The sequence below is a fragment of the Anolis carolinensis genome, chromosome 2 (assembly GCF_035594765.1).
Source record: "Anolis carolinensis isolate JA03-04 chromosome 2, rAnoCar3.1.pri, whole genome shotgun sequence".
Classification (NCBI taxonomy): Eukaryota; Metazoa; Chordata; class Lepidosauria; order Squamata; family Dactyloidae; genus Anolis; species Anolis carolinensis.
In genome coordinates, this window is record NC_085842.1 from 119,739,023 (window position 1) to 119,751,083 (window position 12,061).

Genomic DNA, 12,061 nt, shown 5'->3' on the forward strand with positions numbered 1-12,061 from the left:
GTATCTATCCTATAAATCCATATAGTCCACTTTTTAAGCTATGAAAACTGGCCATCACCAATTGTGGCAGTGAATTCCATACCTTAACTATGTTCAGAGTACTGAATTTCTCTGTCCTGGATCTCCCACTATTCCCTGTCAGTGGATGAATTTGGGTTGCAAAATTATGAGATGTGGAAGTTCACACATCTTTATCACTTTTATCCTAAGCTAAAGAGTCCCAAACATTAAAAAATTGTTTTGATAGCCACATTGCTCTCTTCCTTTGCTTAGTCAATTTGACTTTTTCTTCCTTTCCTTTCATATTTACTTACAGTGACCAGAATTTTACACCAGAAGTATTCCAGAAGTAATCACACCATGTATTTCTTTAAGTTATAATGTTGACAGGACAATTTCTGATTTTTTAAATTGTACCCATTTTTAAAAATCAGTCACAATTTCAAAGAGATGTCAATGATGTTCCTAAGATCACTTGATTGTCAACTAAAAGAACATTAGCTTACGCGAGAATGGGAATTTACTTTTGTCCCCAAATGCATTACTTTACATTAGTTGTCACTAAAATTTCACTGACACCCTACCCCATTTAAAAAATGTGTCATCAGTAGATATGGACATTACACATTCCTACCTCCAGGTTGTGAATCAGCAGATCATCTATACATTAAGCTTGCAGATAGATATGTTCTGCATTTTATTTTAAGTGTAAAAATATCTATAGAGCCTCAGCTTTGAAACAGTGCATTGAAAGGCTAAGTGGTGAGAGATCTTATTGACATCTCTGCATACACTTAGTAGAATATTGCATATTTCCCCTTTGCCTGACAGATCAATTTTATAAATTCAATTCAATTTACATAACTTTGCAATACTTCATTTTTTATTTAGCCATTTGTTTCATATAGCCAGACTGTTACCTGTTTTAATTATATTATTGGTGCTGTTGCTGTTGTTATTACTCTTTGTAAAATGTATCTGCAAGCAGGCAAAATGGTTCATCCAGACACTGTGTTTCCTGCCGACACAATCAGAAATGTCCCTCTCTCTCCCTACTACTGCTTTGTTTCTCCTATCCCAGTGCTTGTATCATCCACCCTTCCTCCCCCCTTTCCTTCACCACATGCTGCCATACTGTACCTCCCACTATCCCCTGTCCCATTAACTGGTTTTAGCTAGATCTTATGCCATACTCATCCCTACCCCGCTTGTGCCACCCATCCTTCCCCCTTTCCTCATCTTACACTGGCACACCTATGTATTGTTTACCCTGACCTTATGCCACACACACACACCCCACTGCTTGTATCAACCGCCTTTCCCCCATTCATTCATTCATTACATGCTGCCATACCTATCTACTGTACCCCATATTTTTAACAACCTGAACCTAAGCCACATTTGCCCAAGCCCACTGCTTGTCCCACCCATCCTCCCTCCAACCACCACAAGCAGTCACACTTACCAATGTCACCTCCTCCCACCCTTTCCCACTAGCTTGCCTTAAGCAGATCCTATGCCACCATTTCCCCAACCCCATGCTTGTTCCACCCATCCTTCCCTCTTTCCCCTCACCACATTCTTCCATGCCCACCAATGCCACCTCCTACCATCCTCTTTCCCACCAGCTTGCTTTAAACGGATCCTATGCCACCATTCCCCCCACCCCATGCTTGTTCCACCCATCCTTCCCTCTTTCCCCACACCACATGCTTCCATGCCCACCAATGCCACCTCCTACCATCCTCTTTCCCACCAGCTTGCTTTAAACGGATCCTATGCCACCATTCCCCCCACCCCATGCTTGTTCCACCCATCCTTCCCTCTTTCCCCTCACCACATGCTTCCATGCCCACCAATGCCACCTCCTACCATCCTTTCCCCCACCAGCTTGCTTTAACCAGAACCTATGCCACCATTTCCCCCACCCCATGCTTGTACCACCCAACCTTTCCTCTTTCCCCTCACCACATGCTTTCATACCCACTAATGCCACTTCATACCATCCCCTTTCCCAACAGCATACTTTAACCAGAACTTATGCCATCATTTCCCCCACCCCATGCTTGTACCACCCAGCCTTCCCTCTTTCCTTTACCACATGCTTCCATACCCATCTAATGTATCCTCCCCTCCGTTTCCCACCAGCTTGCTTCACCCAGTCATTATTCCACCATCTTCCTCACCCCCACTGCTTGTCCCACCCATCTTCCCCTCTCCCTCATTACATGCAGTCACACCCACCAACTGCACCTCCCATCCTCTCCTTTCCTACCATCTTGCTTTCCTCAGACCTGGTGCCATATTGCTCTCTCTATTGGGGTCTTCCGTTAATTCTCATCCTCTCATCTCAGGCTGTGCCCCTTAAACTTTAGGGCATATGACACTCCCAACCTACCATCCCTAATATGCAAAAATATGTAACACATGGAATATCTTTCAGCACTTTATATTTAGATTTTCTTCTCTATGTGATAAACTTGCAAGCTTTAAAACTGTGTCCTGCATTTTATTCACATGGGCCTAAAATCACATTTTTGCCCCCACCAAGCAATTATCTTCAGATAGCCTGAATTCTCTTTGGTCAGCTTCCATAGATTTCCCTTTACATCTTCTGACATTAAAATGACAATTTGCTTTGCTATTAATACACTTCAATTAGATGTGAGGAAACTAATAACCTTGTTGGGTTTTACTAAGATCAAAAATATTCTCATTTCATACCTTAATGGCTCTATTGCGGCAATACTAAAGTAATGTTAAAACACTTATTAAACCTTTGTACTACCTTTACATTTCTCATGCCACATTTTCTTGGTCTTGTCTGCAACAACTATGTTACATATAGTCTCATTTATGGATTAGCCAAAAAAAAAACCCAGAATCTCAATCTACACAAGGCCTGTTATTTTATTTAAAGTAGCTGCCCATGCTACAACCAGTGTGCATGGTGGGGGAGAACTCTTCCCCAGAGCATATAAATTTTGCTTTATGAACTACATACCCCAAAATCCCCAAGCCATCATAGACTATAGCTTCTAACCATTAGCATCTGATTACCAATATCTTTATGGTCTGAATTCAAGGCTTTGGTCGACATTCAAAGGTCTAAATGGCTTGTGACCTCACTTCTTGAAAAAGCATTCCTCTATATATGTACTTGTCCTATAGAGATGTTGAGCACTTATATTATGCAAACAGCAGCAAAACTAGTGCAATACATGGCTAAGCAGAACCCAGAGTAATTTCTCAAAATGCTCTTGTAATATAGTAAGGACAACCTATGCTTATTATTTCAGGAGTTCCAACTCGGGATAGGAAAGGAGAAAGAGAACAGAGGTTCACCTATACTTAGTTACAAGAGACCCTAATGACTGTCTCTCATGTGTGCAGGTATGCTAGCAACCACTGCAGTACATCAATGGTTGCAACCTTCCTAATTCAGAGACTATCTATTTTCTTGAAAAATGTAGAGAGATCTGAACAGATAAGAAAGTATGAGAAAAGACTTTAATATAGATCTAAGAAAAGAGGGGGGGGGGGAAGGAACTGTCTTTTCTCTTACTGGTTAAGTGATGATGCCTCTTTGCTTCCAAAACTTCTTCTCAGCAATGCTTGTTTAAGAGTCCACAAATCTTCATGAGAAACTTTAAACTTTAAAATCTTCATGAGAAACTGGAAGTGGCCTTTGGAAAGGAAGAATGCTACAATCATTGCTTTTTAATGACAACAGTTCATCCTCAATAAGTTATTTTTCTTGTAAAGCTCTCTGGAGTTGATTATTTCACATCAACGTTTTTATGCATTAATTGAACTTTCCAATGAAGTCATCAACACTGTGCAGCTCTAGTTGTCTTCTAGAAGTTTAACAGGCTTTAGTGCAGTTATTTAAAATATTTCTACCAATTGTCATAGCCAAATAAATTACCGGCATGTTTGGTTAGCTGATATATTCTTTACTCATTTGCTCTGCTTCAGTAAATCAGAATGCTATGGTATCTTGTTTTTTGCTTCTCCAGCTATTTGTGGCACCTTCACAGCATAAAATATTCTTACTTAGGTTGGAAACCCTACAGATTGCCAACCTGTATCTATGTAACCCAGTAATATGTGATTGCTAGTGGTTTGCAGTTTTAGGGTTAGATGTACAGTACTCTTTAATCATCTGTCCATACTTTTCATTACATTACAAAGTACATTTTTTCCTTCAAAGAACTTCAGCTGCGGAAACAATGTCTGACGATGGTCATGGTGATGACTAGGGATTACAGATGTCCTGTGGCAGTTCAGTGTTGGTTATTACGTAACAGAAGCTAATTGCATCCTTCCTTCCTTCCTTCCTTCCTTCCTTCCTTCCTTCCTTCCTTCCTTCCTTCCTTCCTTCCTTCCTTCCTTCCCTCCTTCCTTCCCTCCTTCCTTCCCTCCTTCCTTCCTTCCTTCCTTCCTTCCTTCCTTCCTTCCTTCCTTCCTTCCTTGTCTATTTTCATGGGTTAGGCCACTGGGTCAGCCTCCTTGGGGGGTCTTTTATAAGTCTTTCCATCTTGGCTGAGGTCATGTCTTCCTCTTCTTCACATTCTGTCTGTATTCCAAGGTATTGCCATAAACTCAGCCATATTATCAGGAGTTTAGTGTCAACAAACAACAGGTGAGTCAGACAAAGTCAAAAGTCCAATATCAGCAAAGCCAAATTCAGGAGTCCTTGGAAGTCAAGTCAGAATAACAGGAAGTACAAACGACAGACAGATAGATGTTAGCCAATGTTGAGAACCAAAGTCCAAGTAGCTGAAGTCAGAATTCCTTGAAGTCAAAGAGTTAAAAAACTTGGCATTATACTAAAATGTCCTTTGACCAGTAGCTGGCCACTTGGAGTGCCTCTGGTGTTGCTATAAGAAGGTCCTCCATTGTGCATGTGGCAGGACTCAAGACTGCATTGTAATAGGTGGCCTGTGGTTTGCTCTTCTTCACAGTTGCATATTGTGGACTCCACTTTATGGCCCCATTTCTTAAGGTTGGGTCTGCATCTCGTGGTGTCAGAAAGCAGTCCGTTCAGCTACTTTCAAGTTGCCAAGTCTTCTGTATGCCCAGGAGGGAGTCTTTCATTCGGTATCAGCTATGGCGTGAGGTTCTGGGTGTTAGCTTGCCACTTTTGGACTCTCTCTTACTGAAGTGTTCCTGCGAGTATTTCTGTAGATCTTAAAAAAACTATTTGTTGATTTAATGCATTGGCATGCTGTTTGATATCCAAACAGAATGGGCCAGAGATGTCACTGCCTTGATCCTTTCATTATTGGCTGCTACTTCCCGGCAGATGTCAGGTGGTGCAGTATCAGCTAAACAGTATAATTTCTCCAGTGGTGTGGGGCATAGACATCCTGTGATAATGTGACATGTCTCATTAAGAGCCACATCCACTGTTTTAATGTGGTGAGATGTGTTCCACACTGGGCATGCATATTCAGCAGCAGAGAAGCAAAGCGCAAGGGCAGATGTCTTCACTGTGTCTGGTTGTGATCCTCAGGTTGTGCCAGTCAGCTTTTGTATGATATTATTTCTAGCGCCTACTTTTGGTTTGATAATCAAGCAATGCTTCTTTTAAGTCAGAGCACGGTCCAGAGTAACTTGCAAGTATTTTGGTGTGCTGCAGTGCTCCAGTGGGATTCCTTCCCAGGTGATCCTTAGAGATCAAGATACTTGTCTGTTCTTAAGGTGAAAAGCTTCTGTTCAACCATTTCAAAGCTCCCTGCTTGGACGGTGATGGCACGATTGTCAGCATAGATGAAACTCTCTGTCCCTTCTGACAGTGGCTGATCATTTGTGTAAATGTTGAACATTGATGGAGTAAGCACACTCCCCTGAAGCAGGTTGTTCTTCTGTTTTCGCCATCTGCTTTTCTGGCCCTGGAACTCAACAAAAAAGCTCCTGTATTGTAGCAGATTTCCTATGAAGCAGGTCAGGTGGTAATTCTTTGTAATATTATACATTTTTCTCAGGAGCAAGTGATGATTTACAGTGTCATAAGCTGCTGACAGGTCTATGAAGACAGTTCATGTAATCTGCTGCCTTTCAAAACCATCTTCTATGTGCTGAGTGAGGTTCAACACTTGTGATGTGCAGCTTTTGCCTTTCCTGAAGCCAGCTTGCTGTGGAATCATACACAAATCTGTTTTTCCCCCCATAATTCTATGCATAATGCGTCTCTCCAGAACTTTGTAAAGATGGCACAACAAGGAGATTGGTCTATAGTTTTTGGGATCATTACAGTCTTTGCCTCTTTTCAAGATGGTTATGACTCTTGCTTTCCTCCAGATTTTGGGGATCTGACAGGATACAATGTAGTTGTTCATCAGCTTCAGCAGCCAGCACCTTTCTTTTGGGCCAAAGTTCTTAATTTGTTCCATCCGTAGATCACCCAGGCTGGTTGCTTTGCTATTTTTACATTTATTGAGGGCCATGTTCAATTCAGTAGATGTAAAAGGTTCATGAAGGTGGTTGTTCTCATTGTCTGGTTGTCTGACTATTGGTTTCCTTCCTACTTTGGTGGAGAATTTGGGTTTCCCATTCTTCAGAAGTTGATGTACTATCTGATCTGCCTTTATGTTGGCATGGGTGTTAGTTTGTGAGGGATCACTGCTCAACCGTCTTAACAGCCTCCACGCCTTCTGACTAGTCCTGTCCATGTAAATTTCTGTTACCAGTTTTATCCACTATTCTTTCTTAGCTTCAGAGATGGAGGAAAAAACGCTCTGCACTGCCTAAAGAGTCTGCTCGCTAAATGGGAAGGCTCTGCTGAAGGCTCTAGGCTTCTGCTGGAGGCTCTAGGCTGGAGAGACTGTTGGGAGCTGTTGATAACCATCTCCTCTGCTGACCCTTCTAGCAACTCCTTGGCCTCGTTTTCATAGCTGCCCATGGAAGGTAAGGCATTATGTCTCCTAGCCTCTTTGGTTTTATTTCTTTGGCTTATGATAGCTTATGATTTCCTAACAGTGAGCTTCATCTTATTAGGCCAAAATCAAGCTAGAGTCTAACAACATTAATCCATCACTTCCGTTAGTGATCTGTTCTTTTTCTTAGTTGTGACCTTTTTCTGCAGCTATGTTTGATGTGGTGCAACATATACTCATTTGCATCATACATCTGAACAGCATGAAGTTTTCTGCCAAGATTGCTGCTCAGTTGCCACACATTCCTTCAGTAGCTGTAAGGTTTAGTTTTTCTCTTTTAGCATCACACAGCTCTGGAATAATTATTCATAAGGTTTAGAAGGGGTGTGAATAGATCCACATAAGTCAGCATGCAGTAGCTCCAGTGGCTGTTTTGATTAATTTTCATTCTTCTTGGGAAGTAATCACAGAGTGCTCTTTACCTCTATGCAGTCGACACATTTGGTGTTGTCACTGTTAACATAATTTTGCCTTTAGGCAATTTTTCCCCCAAGGCCTAATATGGTCTTTGTGTCATGGTGTTACAGACATTGGTGCCATAACTGAAGAGAATCTGGATTACACTTCATCTTAACACATTTACTTGTTCTCCAGTAGAGGCTTCATTCTTAAATGCTCCACCTTGGCTTATTGTTTGTTATTGATATCAAAGCTTTTCTCTCTTAAAAGCGAAAACATTTCCAGCCAGTTCTAGAATGTACAGGCCACTTGTTGCTGATATTGCAATGCTTTGAATTAGAAGGTAAAACTTCATGGCATTTTATAGAAATTGGTTTTTCTCATCTGCCACACACACATTTCCAACTTCATATGAATTTTTATTTCAGGTGGAGTACATGTGTGATGAAGTGTCAATTAATCAGGTCTCAATTAAAGAGTTGCTCTTTATTACTATATAGTTTTCATATATAGCCAGAGACTCTCTTGCTTCAGTTGGCTTCAATCTTTTTTCTTGGTTGCTTTCTTGGTTGCTTTCCAACTACTCTTGTTAAAAGCAAAAATTTCTTTTCTTTTTTTTTACTCATCTTTCATTATTTAAGCAATGTCTTTTACAATACCTCTGAGTTGTAGTATGAAAATCCACCACCATTCATTTGATGATTGTCCTTTGGGTGGCTCACGGACAATTTTTGCTTTTTATTTCTTCACTTCTTTGTAGTTAAGAGGTGGTGGGTAAGCCAACACTTGAACTTGATGGCTATCTGACTCTTTTTTCATGAGAAATAACAATTATTCAGCCCAGTGTTTTTAATCTTCCAGTTACATTTTTTTTTTGTAAGAAGGAAGCAAAGGGCTTAAGTACTTAGATACAAGGAAAGGTAAGAAGGGAAGGGGTTACAGGTTCTATCTAATTCATCGCTTTATGGAAATATTAATGCCTCTTTGTACATAACAACTTATTAAGGTCTACTGGGGAGGGCCCTGCTCTATCTCTCATCATAAAAATCAATACATTCTGCTAGGATGTGGAAAATCACCTCTTCTGTGGTACCCCTTTGTAGAATATCCTCCCCTTAAAATCCATGTTGGCACCATTCTGATGCCATGCTAACATGTCAGCCGTTTACAACAGTTAGGATAAAACTATACTAAACAAATGAATATCTGTAAAGTTGCCATTGTTTTGTGTCTTCCTCGGGCATCTCAACAAATGTTACTTTTGCCTGAAAGGGGAAGCTTAATGCCAAACTAGCCAAAGAGTGTAAATAAATCTATCATTTCCCACCAAATCTCCCTTGACATAGAAAGGCAATGACACTCCATACCCCAAACCGCAACCCCAGCTTTTCCAGAAATGTAGATCCTCCTGTGATCTCAAATATTCCGTATTGCCCCATACATAATATACCAGAAGTACTTCTATGCCACCTATGAAACTGATCAGTGACAACTCTGAAAAATAAAGGGAACTATATACCAAGTCCTGCAATACCCATTTTATAATCCATTGATTTTTCACCATCTCTTTGACTAAGCAAAAACCAATAATTTTCTATTTGTGCATCAAAAATCACTATTTTCTATAAAGAATGCCAAAGGGTACCTGAATTCTTATTCCCCATTTAATGCTGCTGTTACATTACAAAGAGTAGAAGTACCTATTATGCAATTATAATTATGATATAATTGTGCAATTACTATTGGGGAAGGGAAACTATTATAACCAAAGTCAGCATGGTGTGGTGGGGTTGAGTCTTGAATAACAGGGTTCAAAATCCCTACTTGAAAACCCATTGGTGACCCTTTGCAACTGACAGTGCACTCTATCACCCTTGGAAAAAAGGAATAGCAAATCCCCTCCAAACAAAATTAGCCACAAAAACCCTGTGATAGGATTCCCTTGGGGTTCCCATAAGTCAGAAATTACTTGAAGGCACACAACAGCGACAGCACCAACAATAATCGGTTCCATGTTCTTGTAAGTAACTCTGTTATAATGGCGTGATGCCATCACAGCAAGTAACCTATGACTCATACTTGTGGAACAGATGCTTTGAAGCAAGTCTGAAATTAGTACAAGCTTGCATCTCACCTTAATGTGAAACATTGGAGTTCATTTTTTTAAAAGTATGATTCTCATCTGAGAAGATTCTTGTTGCACCCTTCTTCCCTTCATTAACCTCAGCTCCATTTTTTTTTGCTTCATTGTAGTATTACCATGAACAATCCTATTTGTTTACTTTTCACAGTTATAAATCCTTTTGCATTAACATGTACAAAGAACCCTCACTGTCCCCTCCCAAATCTGCCTCTTTGAAGCTCCGGTTAAATATTCAGCATTTCAGCTGGAAAGTGTGAAAACTAAATTCCCACAGCATCTTTAGTCTAGCTCCTTTTTTAAAAAGTGATACTTTCAAGGGTATGCAGCCACTTACACTGAAGGTTTCAGTCTCTCCATAGCTAATGGGTTTTGATTAATGTCTTTCTTGACAATTGGATCTATTTTCCCAATAGAAAAGCTCAGCAATAACTTCTGCTCCCCTAAAGGGGCATGACAGTGACAGACAGGATATAATAAAGTGACCTTAGGAAAACCTTTGAACCATCTTCAGCCTTTTTTAAATCTTTCAAAATCTATTTTCTGTCATTAAGCCACTGTACACATTTTCTGGCATAAACACAAGCAGAAATGTCTGAGGCTTGTGGTCAAAAAATATTATACTTCAATCTTTACTCACATGCCTAAAATCATATAATATCCTACTGCACTGATGTTAACGTATGATCAGGTCTATTAATACAGTACTGATCTTTAAAATGTAGCTGTAAAATTTGGACACTAGCCTGCTGTGATTCTTAGAATGCTTATTTGAGAATGATTATGTGCTCTCAGTCATTTTATAAAGTAAGTCAGTACCCAATATACTGATATAAGCAGGAATGCAAAGCAGGTTGATGTAAGCAAATGGTGCAGACATCTACCGAGTTCATGTACATGTTTTTCATGTCCATGAAAACATATACAACTTGAAGTTGTCCATAATACAGTAGATCTCTGCTCTGCAGCAATTCATCTTTAAAAGACTGCACACTACCATACCTTACCTTTTATGGCAATAAAGACCTAAGCTAAAAGTCCCATCTCAGGAATCAGTCCAAGGGAGTTCTGTGAGAAGTTTTATAGCTGTGGATTTGTTATCTGGCTCCCACCACGAAACTCACTTTCAGTCGTCAAGAACTGCCTCAAAATTCATGAGCATAAGACTTTCTGGGCACTTTCTAACTTTACAAGTTCCTCAAAGATCGTAAGTATTGCTTACAAAAAGTATTGCTTGCAAAAAGTTTGTTTTCCCCTCAGCAGTGCACTTTAGTACAGTGCTTTGAGGTGTACAGGACAAAGAGTTGTAAGTTTGCTGGCAAAGGGGTGTTCTTTCTTTTCTTTTTCTTTTTCTCTAGTCAGACATACAATAGATTTCAGAAGCATTGTAGGCTTTTATTATCTGAAGTGATAAGCAAGAACAGAAAAGAAACATTTCCTTCCTCTAATGTAGAAAACCCTATAGAAAATGGAACAAATACATTTAATAATTTAGCATCCATGATGTTAACCTCTTCTGAATTACACAATAGGTGACCAGAAACACTGTAAGGGATTTTTCTCTAGTTTACTTTAATGACCTTCTTTTGCTTTGCAGCAGTCTTCTAAAAGATCTGAATGTGTCTTGAATTCACATTCCTATTTTCATTTTTCAGCAAGTTATGTAGAAATTATTTTAAGATAAAAATGAATTTGGAGAAGTCCTCTATCAAGATGACAGAAAATAGAAACTTCTAGTCTGCCAAACTTTGCGACAGGCAAGCATATGCTTCAGCTCTTTTCACAGAACCACAAGCAAAAAGATAGGTGGACAACTATAGTAGAAATTGTACTAGAATTCATTAGCCTTCCGAAATAATGCTTTCTGCTAGTTCTCAGATCATGTCTTTTTTCTTTTTTGTTTATTTGAGGACCTAAACTATTCACCTCACATTACAGTCTGTAAATATAGCAATCACAAAATAATGTATTAAAAGGTGAATCTTGATTAGTTGTGTCTAGAGATTGGCTTCAGACAAAGTGCAACCATTGTGATGAACCATGGGCCTTGTAGTCCTGCTCAGGACATTGTAATTCCTGATGAAGATGAAAACTTGGGTTTTTTACCTTCCCAGTCTGAACTGGATTCCTCTCAGCCAGATCTTTCCCAGGCAGATCTGGGAACCTTGCACCTGCAAGAAAGTTGTGCCCCAGAAGTATGTCAAACAACCCCAGAGCCTACTTCTCCCGTGTTCTTGCGCCGGGAGTTTTGTAAACAACAGAGAAGTTTGGATTCAGCTTCGCGCAGGAGTGCGAGGATAGCAGCTAAGAATGTTGCCAATTAACACTGGTTCTCGTGAGAATCTTTAAGGAGTTTAACATCTGGTCTCAGAGTTTAGCTTTCGTTTCTGATTCCCAGAGAACCGCTTTGGTGAGAAAGTTGGACTCTATATAGGTGTTTTGCCCGCGTAGCAACTTCGCGGAGTCAATTCGTCAGCCTACGGAGCGAGTCGTGTCTGGACAGCGCGTTCCGATTCAAGCCTCGCTCATGCTCAAGCCTTGCCTTGCTATCCAGCCTTCGCCTTGCTTCCCAGCCTTGTTT

General features: G+C 40.2%; 2 protein-coding genes across 3 annotated transcripts in view; one reads left to right on the top strand and one right to left on the bottom strand.

Annotated features, from left to right (window-relative positions):
- The window catches only part of kcnip1 (potassium voltage-gated channel interacting protein 1), a 747,099-nt gene that overhangs the window by 629,130 nt on the left and 105,908 nt on the right, over positions 1 to 12,061 (bottom strand). The window lies entirely within an intron of this gene.
- The window catches only part of kcnmb1 (potassium calcium-activated channel subfamily M regulatory beta subunit 1), a 37,488-nt gene continuing 35,939 nt past the window's right edge, over positions 10,513 to 12,061 (top strand). For both annotated transcript variants that reach the window (XM_008104646.3, XM_008104647.3), the window contains exon 1: positions 10,513 to 10,687. The gene's annotated coding sequence lies outside the window, so the exon portion shown is untranslated. The remainder of the gene's footprint in view (positions 10,688 to 12,061) is intronic.